The sequence below is a fragment of the Mixophyes fleayi genome, chromosome 12 (assembly GCF_038048845.1).
Source record: "Mixophyes fleayi isolate aMixFle1 chromosome 12, aMixFle1.hap1, whole genome shotgun sequence".
NCBI lineage: Eukaryota > Metazoa > Chordata > Amphibia > Anura > Limnodynastidae > Mixophyes > Mixophyes fleayi.
The window spans coordinates 14267416-14279464 of NC_134413.1; the positions used below are offsets into that span (position 1 = coordinate 14267416).

The following is a 12049-nucleotide window of genomic DNA, read 5'->3' on the forward strand; positions in this document are numbered from 1 at the left end:
AACTATTGAAAACTGAAACTAGACATTGGTGGGATAAACTTACTGTGCAGAAACAGACTGATAACCACAGGATTCCTTGTGGGTTAAGGATTTTTAATCTATTTAAATCTGTGTTTCACTGATATTAATATTATTGAGAATTGCAATAAGACTCTTCATGGCCGTTCTTAAGCTTTGATAAGGCTCCTTATCAAGTACAGAGTCTAAAATTTATATGAATTAGGATTGGAAAAAATAAAATGACTCTTGTACATTAATAGATTACACAACATATAAAGAGAGAGAGAGAGATGCATTAACAAACAAGAAAGTAGGTGTTTGAAAACTATCTCACATAAAAGAAAAACGTTTAGTGATCAATTAGATTATCAGAAGGGACAAGTTAGAACTTACTATAAAAAAAAGATTTCAATAATATCAAATATTAAATCAATAATATCAGATAATTCCCTGGTCAGGAATCAAACTCATGACCCCAGCGGTGGAAGTGCTAACCACTGAGCCACCAAAGAATAACAGTCGTATCTATTCTTTTTTTGAACTAACATGTGCTAGATTTTCTTCACCACACAAACAGATGCAAACCCATTTATCCGAGTACCCAAAAGGAGAAGAGACCCAGATCCTAGAATCTAACCATGTGTGTATAAGAGTTTGTAACAACGTTGATTACATATTAGAGGCTGTTTCTAAGTTTTGCAAAATGTTACCTTATCCTATATCTATCAGAACTAAAGTCCCATTTAGATCATGCACTCACTGAAGGGGTGATATATAGAGAAAACCAGTGATTTCTTATATAATTCACAACCCATCAATTCTATATATTATCTCCTTCCCAAAATGCATATAATTCTTATAACTCCACCTGGAGACCCAATTATTTCTAGTGTTGGATCACTAACCACAATTTTTTCCTCCTATGTTGATCACTATTCGGAAATTTACATTGTCTCTCTCAAGTTCCACATCCAGGACACTAATCACTTTCTTAATTTAGTCAAGAATATCAAGTTGATAGATTCTTGCTTTTTACCTGTGATGTACAAGCATTATATACCAATATTTCACATCATGACTGTATTAAGACAGTAGAAAAAAATGTATCCTGTGATGTGCAGATCTCGAAGACATCTTAAATTCACTTTATTATTTTTTTGCAGTTATTTTATTTATATTTATTACAAACAAATGTCTGGCACAGTAATGGGCATCAGGCTTCTCTGAGCCTTGACAATCTTTAAATTGGTGTTTTTGAAGGCAAATATTAGTAGCAGAGTAGGTTCGGTACAAACTTGGTGCTATACATATGAACTGAGATATATTTTTATTTTAGGAAAGAGACACATTCTATTGATAAATAAATGCATACCATTTATACAAAGACTTATAAAATGAGTGTGGATAGTAATAGTTACCTATAATTTAAAAGTAACCGTCATAAATTATGGATTTGTAATATCCTTACGGAAGAATTGCGTAGATTGAGGAGAAATTGTTCTACCATAGACTAGTTTGATAATCAAGTACTAGAACTTCAAGCTTTCAATGATTAAGAAAATTCCATTTATACTGATATCAAGCTTATATAGATTATCTTGTGTCAGATAGCGAAGTCTTATTATTAAAAAAGATTATCTTTTATTATTAAAGTACTGTGCAATATTATAACAATATTGAAAAAAAAAAAAACCAGACACATATCACATGTACATGACTGTTACAAAAAATAAACCAAAAACCAATTAACAGAGCAACAATAAAATTTGTGTTTTGACTTATGTTTCTTCAACACAATTTTTATTCCACTGTAGTGCAACCAAGCTCACCCTTCATGTGACCGCGTGGAAAACTCACACCCCCCCCCCCCCCCCAATGAGCATCACCAGATTACAGAAACATCACAATGTATAAATCACTTGGTTACAACTGAATTAGTGAATCAACAACTATATTACTTAGTCCATACCAGTTGGTATCCTGAAAACATTGCATAATGTGCTCCTTAGTGGAGCGTTGAAGACATTCAATGTAACTCTCCCATGTTTCAAAGAATTTTTCCACTGTTGTTTCCTTTTCCATTGTGCTTCCACCCAGTCCACTTGAAATATAAACACTAGTTTTTCATTATAAAAGGACACTGAAAGGATATCCCTTTGAAGCCATAGGTGGAGAACTGTTTTCTTGGCAGCAGCGTTTATCACAAGCAGCAACCGTTTCCCTCACCTTAAAATTATTTTTCCTTGGTGAACTATCCCCAATACGGCCCATTCTAGGTTGCAGAGCACATAATTCATCAGATAAGTCTAAGAATATAGTTTAATTAATAGCCAAAGGCGTCTGATTATCAGAGGGGTCCACAAACAATATTTTGCAACACAGAAATAATACCTTTCTTTATAGGTGAATTGTTATTGCTTCAAATGGGTTTCAATGTCTAGTTTTTCTCTTGGGATAGTTTAGAGAAAGGACTGAACTTGAAGGTATTGAAATAGCTTTGGCTGAGAGATGTTGTATCTCTGGGAGAGTGAAAAAAATGTTGCACCATTGATGAAATTGTTCACCAAATATCGGGCTTTGTGGCAAGTTCTTCCATGAGTGTGTATGAATTCCAGATAAGCCTGGGGAAAAATATACATTGTCTCAAATGAGGGTTAAGGGAGATGTTTATGTGGTCAAATTAAAACTGTGAATGCAGAAAGTGAAGAATATTTAATAGCTGGATTGTCAAGGCAATCTCCATCTCTTTTTGTACTCAACTGAGTTAAAATGGAAATTTAGGGCTGAAACACCAGCCCAACATGTTTCAATTTGTGTCCAGGAAAGAATTCCTGGTGGAGCAAACCACATTAGAATTTGGCACAGATAAGTAGCATAATAATATTTAATATCTGGAACACCTCTGCCTCCATCTTTAGTGCTCCTATTTTGGATTGAGAACTTTAGTCTAGAAGGTTTATCTAGCCAAATAAATTTAGTAAGTTTGACGTAGGACCTCTTTTGGCATTTACACAAGGATTGTCTGAAAAAAGTACAGGATTCTTGCTAAATTATTATTTTCACTGCAATCATCCTTCTGAACCATGAGATCATATGCTGTTTCCATGCCAGCAAATCCAATTTTATTTTGGAAAAAAGGGAAGTAAAATTTTCTTTATATTGTAGGTTATAATTATTTACTATATAGTTACTATATTTCCTATATAGATACCCCTGTAGATTGTAAGCTATAATGAGCAAGGCCCTGTTTACTCTTGTTTTCTCCCTCACTGACCTATAGCTACCTGTTTTGTAATACGGCTCTGCAGAACCTTGCGAAGCCTTGTAAGTAAATAAATGATACCTAAGTACTTGATTTTCCTGGTTTTCCAATTAAACTTGTAATTCTGGGCTGAAATTAGAGTCTATGAGTCTGAGATATGAACGGGCAATGCCTCTGATTTAGTATTTATTTATAACCCAATCACATTAAGTAAGAGTCAAGGGAGAGTATAAACAATACATCGTCAGGGTAATTTATATTCTCTTTCCCCCTCACCTTAGTATACAGATTTGACCTAAATAGATATGCTAGAGGCTCTATTGTTAATGCAAGATAATAGGAGACAACGGACATTGCTGTCTAGCACCATTGCCAATTGGAATGATGCTTGATGTCATTCTTGAACCCTGGCTGAGGAGTTTAAATACAGGGCTTTTATTCTTGTTCATTTTTTTTATTTTATTTTGTTTATAGTTGTATTTTTGGAAAATTTAAAAATAAATCATTTAAAAAAAAAAAAAGTCAAAATGAGTAAAATATTTTGTGTGATGCATTCTGCTCAATAAAACAAGAGAAGTTTAAAATAAGAATTGTTTGCTTTTATAGTGGGTGGTACTGTTCTATGTTTCAGTGGGTGATGCTTTATTGCATTTGATTATTGTAGGGTTTGTCTTCCTTTGAAATGGTTTGTAGCTTGTGATGTCATGCTATAAAGATGTTTACATATAAGATCAAAAGAAATGTTATACATAGCAGAATATAAATTAAGAATAAGACAACTATAAATCAATATTCAATAATAATAAAAAACTATAATATTCTATAACACACATTCCAATAAAACATGCATCATACATCAGTAATAAATAGGAGGATAATACAAAATACCTACAATAAAATATATATTGGATTACCACACCTATAATTTTAAAATATAAGGATACAGAAGTCCACATGAAATTATGTGACCAAAAACGAGCACTAGACTACAGGTGTTGGTGACTTTTAATATCTTCCTTCTTTTTAAAGTAGGCAGTGCATTATTCCCTGTGACACATAAGTAGTAGTTTTTCACAATATTTCCCAGTTACTTAACCAGGTATTCACTACACTCAGATATTGCATCGTTTTTTTTAACCTTTGCCCAGATGTTAGGCTGATGGTCTGTTCACAAACTTACAGAACCTGATGGCAGCCGCCTTTCCCATAGAGCTTTATACGCTCACCGGTACTCAGATGCCCCCAGGACTTAACTCCAGATGTAGTGTAAGTTTGTAACACAGGACCGTAGCGGCAGGCCAAGAGGCTGAATAGATGGTAGCGGATGGTTAAATGAAAGCCGAGGTCAGGGGTCACTAGCAAAGCAGAATGGTCAGATAACACGCCAAATTTCAGGGTCACAGGCAAAGCAGCGGAGTCCAAGGTACAAGCCAAAGGGTCAGGGTCACGGGCAAGCAGGCATGGTCCAAGATCCAGGCAGGTCACAACAGGAGATCTAATAGAAAAGCGACAGAGTATCCATAGGAACTGGGACCAACAGGACAGGACAGGAGGAGGTCAGCAAACTTGGAAGTATACCCTATAACCGGCAGGGAGGCTAAGCCCTCCCTGCCTTATATACAAATCCTGGCCAATCAGGGCTTTGCCCTGCAACAACTCTCAGGGGCAGATTAATGGCTGCCAATTTAATTAATTAATCAGCCCGCAGGCTGAGACCTTTCTGAGCACACACGCTCAGCTGCCCTGTATTGCCGAGGCGTGCTTATCCGAACACTCGGCAACCGGCAGTTGCCCTGGCAACGGTTGGGCCGAGAACAGGAAGGTTGTCATAGAGACGGCCGGGACCAAAGAGGAGTGAGCCGCAGCGGTGCCCGCGGCCGCCGTGACTCCTGACAACAGAGCAGAAATTTAACCTACTTAATAAATCTACAGCACACCCCAATTTGTTAATTTTCTAGTAAATCCACAATCTTTGTGAACATAAGCGCATACAAAGAGCAAAAGTAGACACAGACGCACATAAACAGCATTTGGAATGCAACACACAGTTTTTGTCAGTTGCAAATCACCCCCTCTGTAACTAAGGCTTAACTTCCAAATTTTATATTTCAGTAGAGCACCTAATATTAGCAATAAAAAGGAAGGTCTTCAAGTCAGGATCTGCCTCTGTCTGCTCTGCAGCATCGCCCCAGGATGCTGCTTTGACTCTGCAGCTCCTTTCTGCTAGACTAATGTTGCACTCTATATAACACAATAAAACAGATTGTGCACAAAGTAAATATAAGATATAAACGATTATTTTGCGGCTGCAGATTGCAGGTTGTCCAGACCTGTCAATATACAAGATTCAAAAAGAATGGAATGACCCAGCGCTAAAAACAACCGTGTCAGAGATATATACAATAAGCCTACACGGTGAGATATGACTGATTGAGGATAATAATTATTTATGAAATGCGACTGTCCAAAACCAGCAGAAATTAGGCATAAATATATAAAACGATAAAATACATATATTGCACCTAAATGAGAGGCATCATTAGGAGGAAAACAACAGGCCAACGATATACCATACACTTGAAAACGGATCTATAGATTTTGAATGAGTGAGTGGCAAGTCCAAACTTAGTCCCAAAATAAATGTCTCAGACCTCAAATGTTAGGCTCAAAGTCTCATAAAGAAAAATAGTTCCCACAAAATACTTGCTGTGAGTACGTCCTTGCAAGTGGTACTCGAATCGCAGCTCACGTTGGCCGAATCGCTCCTATATGAGTAAGTACACTGGTGCAATGAAAACCGGCGTGCATTCCTCAGTGGAACACATGTGTCACTTCCTGTGGGCTGGGTCTGATCTGATGCTTGTTAGGGGATAAACCAAACGCGTTTCGTCACTGGTTGTAACTTTCTCAATGGGAGGTCCATGGATTCTTGTCATGGCAGTTTATATACCCACATATACAATGGTAAAATGAATAGATAATTCGGTTTTTTAACATTAGTCTCATGGATTCTTGATAACAGATTATTTTCAAACAAACAATATTAATAGGAACAATACATCTATATCGTTAGCAAATCAAAGTATACAATAGAGACCTGTCTGATCGCCCGGTACCCAAAGTACTTATAAATAAGAAACCATATCGGTATTAGGATAACTAGACTATTTGCATATATCTAAGAGGCTTGATTATAGCCTCTCATTTGTCTTTGTTAAATAATCACATATTTCAGTGTTGCTGTACTCAGCTTGGAATGTATTCATACAAATAAACTAATAAAATTGTATCTGATTGTCCTAGGCAAGATAATGGTTTTCTTGTTAGCATTCAATTTGATACAGAAGCAGCTCTAACTTGAAAAAATCCTGTTTATTGTATCAGGCCTGCAGCACCTCTGGCATATCAGAGGCGCTGCTATTGTTCTATTGCCTTTTCCCTCACTAGCAGGAGTTAATCTTCTGCTCCTGGTTTATTACTGCACCTATGTCTCTGTCTATGTATGCCTGCTTCCCAAAGAGCACCTTGCTGGTCATTGTTGTTACTGTTCTTGTTCCCTTGGACTTCCTGCAAGCTACTAGCTGTCATCCCTGATCCTGGCTATTTATCTCACTCAGCTAGTTCCTGTACCTGCTGTATTTTCTGCTACTTACCTGTTTCCAGCCACACCGGATATCCATTGTTTATACTCAGCTATACCTGGTCTGTACCTTCCCTGCATTATTTTGGATTATGTTTGTTCAATAAAACTGTTATGTTTTTCATCATAATCTGGGCTCAATAGCTGTCATTACTATTCCAGCTATTAGCACAGAAATGTGACTCTTTGGGTGTAATTTAATAAACAGTACAAAAAAAATAATTTTGAACACACTGGAAGCTCTAGGTGGTTGCAGGAGCATTACAGGAAGTAAAATTGCAAGTTTAGTAACCAGAAGGGAAGTGCAGGTTAAGCATCAGGAGTTATTTATGAAAAGTGTCACTTAGACAGCGCAGTACATTTATATATGTGCAAGCCCCCATTCACCAATTTCATAGTCCTTGTGCACAAATTATGTGCAATATCATACTAGTTGTGTTACTAAAAGGTACGTTTTGCACAAGAGAAAATGTCACCAGTTAGCATGACCTATTGTTACATTTAGTTTACCTCCTCATCAATTTGAATCTTTCTGTTATTCTCCAAATATATTGCTTGTTCATTTATGGTTGAAAGCAAGAGAAAACCAAACCCACCTTTATTTCTTTTTTGTATAATCTATGTTTATTGAGTCCAACATGGAATGTACATTAATATAATGTAATTTCATAATACTATCTTATAATAGTCTTGTTGGAGTTTTCTTTTATGCCAATAAAAACAAATACAAATGGGGAGACTCAAACAAGGATAAGACAATATAACGGTCGGGATAAAAGGGGGGGTGCGAGCTGTGTAGTAGAGGAGATGTGCATGGATTTACGGAAGATTTTTTCCAGAGATGACGGCAGTATGATGATAGTACGACAAGAGCTCTAGAAGGAGTTGCATAATACATCCAAGAGACGTAAACCTTAAATCCATTCCCGGAATAGAAGAAAAATTTATTGCATCTATCTACTGCTTCTTTTCAGGGCATTGTTGCTTTCTATTTACTATAGTGGAGAGATTACTGGTTGGTTAGTTTATGTATGTCTTGTACGAATTATAGATTCTTTCAATTCTAAACAGTAGAACCTAGTTGCATTAAACTCTGCATTGCGGTCTGATACAAACAAAGCAAGGTGTTCCATTGCCATATAAAAGTCAGGTCTATTAAAGTAGTCTTTAATAGATTGCTGTGCTGCATTGTTCACTTGCTTAAGAGAGAAATCAGGATATTTGTAATATATGAAATCCAGAGCCGGTACCGCGTCTCCGAATATTCTCCTAGATATAAGTATAATATAAGTACTTCTCTCTAAAATGTAAGCTTAGGGCATTTTCATCAGATATGCAAAGTGCTACCCGCTACAACGCCAGCATGTGTTCGGTACACACAGAAACTTTTTACACTGGGACCTCCTGTGCCATCTAGTGATTACTTTATATTTGGTTTCAATGAGTGTTAGTCCCATCTTTATTTCAAGTAACAAACATTTATATTTCTTTTAAAATAAAATTACTTTAATTTTTTTTATAAATGCACATTGGACATGGTTTGTATCTAAATGGAGCAAGGGACTTGATTGGGAAGAATTAGAAAAGTGCTGATTTCCGAGGTGGTGTAAATTTCATCTCAATTTGTGCTGCTATAAAGCCTTGCCTGCCAATCAGGACCACCTTATATGCAGTCTCAACCCTGAACAAATCAATTAAACATTTTGTCACTGAAAACAAAATCTAATTTCCACTCACACTTATCATAGCACCTGTCCCATAATGGTGAGAAAAGGACCACAATGGCCTAGGCGCACACATTATCCGATGCAAAATCCGCAATAGACACTGTCTGTTGAACTATACCTCTGGTTCGCAAATAACACAATAAACACTAGTGAAAACACAAACTGTTCTCGGGGCAAGCACTATTATGGGCCGTCACTATATGCGAACGAAATCATCTGTTGGCTCAAGACTGTGCCTCCTTCATCGCTTACTTTTGCAGAATTTTTGATGAACTCAGTCGTGCCCCCTCCAGGGATCATGCTCTGTGGGTCAATACGTGATCCAATTATGCACTCTTTCTTCCAAATTACAGAGGAATAATGAGGCTTTGATAGCAGACTTTTGGCAGGGGTTGTCAGATTGCATCAAGAATGTATTAGCAGCTCAAGAGCTTCCTTCCTCCCTTGAGGAATTGATTTCTCTGTGTAACAGGGTGGACCTCCATTTTCGTGAAAAAGCTTTAGAGATAAAACCAACTCGCCAGTTTTTACGCTAGAACCACGGTTCCAGATACTGTTTATAAAGCTATGCAGCTTGGTCGATCTCAACTCTCTCCTGAGGAACATGAGAGAAGGTTGAAGAATAATCTTTGTCTTTATTGTGCCGACTCTGAAATGCCAGGTCCTAATCTGTTCGGAGAGATCAGGTGAGGTTCTTCCAAGCACTCTCCTACTTCTCGCAATTCAAACATCTGTTCCATCTCTGTTATCCTTCACTGTCCCTCTGGCTTGCAGACCACCTCTGTTTTTATCGATTCTGGAGCTGTAGGGAACTTTATCTCTTCCACTCTGGTGAATTAGTGATCCCTTCCAACCTCTTTTCTTGAGGTTCCTGTGGTTATTACCACCATTGATGGCAATTGCATTTCCAGTTCTACCATCCATTATTGTACTTCACCTATAACTCTTCAAGTGGGAGATTTATATAGGGAACAGATTTATTTTCTTGTTTTACCATGTATCACTAGTCCTGTTATTGTGGGCCTTCACTAGCTGCAACAGCACTCTACTCATCTGGATTGGTCATTTTTCCATTTATTGGAGTGGAGACCTGCTTGTTCATACCGCTGTCTACCTAAGGTCACTCCTCTTCAAGTGTTACCTACCCAGTCCATAGCTTTTACTTCATCCCCTCCTATGCAATATTCAACCTTCAATGACATTTTCAACAAACGACAATCTGAGACCTTGCCGCCTCATCGCGCCTTGGACTGTCCCCTTCAATTTCTTCCTGGGAAAACCTCTTTGCGGGGATGTGTTTATCCGCTCTCCCTCCTTGAGACTCAAGCCATGGCCGAGTATATCAAAGAAAACTTGCAGCAGTGATTTGTTAGGCCTTCATCTTTAACTGCCGGGACGGTCTTCTTCTTTGGAAAGAAAAAGGACGGAACCCTACATCTGTACATTGATTATCGTGTCCTTAATGCTATTACAATCAAAAAACGCTAAAGTATTCCCTCATTACCGAGGTGTAAGATCGCATGAAATGAGCCCAAATCTTCGCCAAAATCTTCACCAAATTCGATGTTCGTGGTGACTACAACTGAATTTGTATCCTTAAAGGGGATGCGTTGAAGACAGCCACTATGAGTATTCAGTCATTCAGTGATATTCCTTCGATCTTTGTAGTGCCCCAGCTGTTTTCCAGGACTTTGTTAATGAAATCTTCAGAGATCTTTTCTACTCCTGTATAGTTGTCTATCTGGATGACATCTTGTTTTTTCTAAAAGTCTTGTCTCTCACCACCTTCAAGTTTCTGAAGTCCTATCATGTCTACGCAAACATTGGCTCTATTGTAAATTCGAAGTGTTCCTTCGAACAAACTCAAATGCCTTTTCTCTGATATATTGTCTCAAGCTCTGGTCAACAAATGGACCCACAGAAAGTCCATGCATTTCTGGAATGGCCACCACCCGTAGCTATCCAATGATTTACTAATTGCTATAGACAACTTATTCAGGGACACTCCACACTAGCTGCTTCCATCATTTCTCTCACTCGTAAAGGGGCGGATGTTAAGAATTGAATAGCAGCTGCGTCTGAAACCTTCAATTCTCTCAAAGTGGCATTCTCTACAGCTCCTGTCCTCAAACAACCTGACACTATTAAGCCCTTTTTCTTGGAAGTCAATGCCTCTTCTGATGAGGTACGAACCGTACTTTGTTAGAGATCTTCCTTGGGAACGTTAAACCCATTTGGTTTCTTTTCTCAACAATTCTTTCCAGCCTAAAGGAATTGGAGATAAGGAACTTCTAGTGATTAAATTCATGCCCTTGCCGAATGGTGTTACCATCCTGAAGGTTCCCGCTTTCCCGTAACCATCTTTATGGATCATAAAAATCTGCTGTATCTTTAATCTGTGCAATGTTAAAATCCTCTCCGAGCCCGCTGATCTCTGTGTTTCTCTTGATTTGACCTTCATATTACTCTTGGACTGGGGTACAAAAACAAGAAAGCTGATGCTTTCTCCCAAGCACTTGAAGATAGACAAAATCTTGAAGAGCCAGAGAATCGTCCTATTCTGAACCCAAAATTCCTCCTCTCTACTTCTGTGGATCTAGCATTGAATCCTCCTCCCAGCAAGACCTTGGTTCCGCCCAAATTTCGGAAGAAACTTCTACAATGGACGCATTCATCTTGCTTTTCTGGACATGTCGGCACTCAAAAAACTCTGGATTTCATATAAAGGAGATATTGGTGGGCAACTCTTTGCCTAGATGTAAGGAAATTTTTCTGTCTCTACAACCTCTGCACAACACAAGATCCCTTGTCAAGCACCCTTTGGTCCTCTTCTTCCTCTGCCCACTCCTGTGAGACCAACATTGCCCTGGACTTCATCACTGATCTACCTCCAAATAAAATGTGTAATAAAATCTGGGTAGTGGATTGTTTCTCGAAGATGGCGCTTTTCATCCCACTAAATGGTTTACCTTTGGCCTCAACACTTGCTATAATCTTTATCAAAGAAACTTTCTGTCTTCATGGATGTTCTCAAGAAATCGTTTTGGACCATGGAATTCAGTTTATTATTAAATTTTGGAGATCTCTTTGTAAATCTCCTAATATCTGTCTTAACTTTACCCCAGCCTAACATCCCCGATCGAATAGTCAAACTGAGAAACTAAATCAATATTTGGAGACCTTCACCAGAATCTACACTTTTCTAATCAAGATTACTGGACAGATTTACTTCCGTGGGCAGAATTTGTGTATAACAATCTTTTTCACAAGTCCTCTTCTTCTACTCCCTTCTTCATTGTGTACGGACTTCATTCTCTAGTTCCTAAATTTACTTCTTTGCCTCCTACTGAAGTTTCTTTGTGTCATGATTTCCCTACTGTTTGGTCTAATGTCATTAAGAATCTCAAGTAATCCTCCAAG

General features: G+C 37.9%; 1 protein-coding gene across 1 annotated transcript in view; it reads right to left on the reverse strand.

The window, feature by feature from the left end:
• SOS2 (SOS Ras/Rho guanine nucleotide exchange factor 2) overlaps positions 1 to 12049 on the reverse strand; it is a 212030-nt gene that overhangs the window by 54292 nt on the left and 145689 nt on the right. The gene's annotated exons all lie outside the window — the stretch shown is intronic.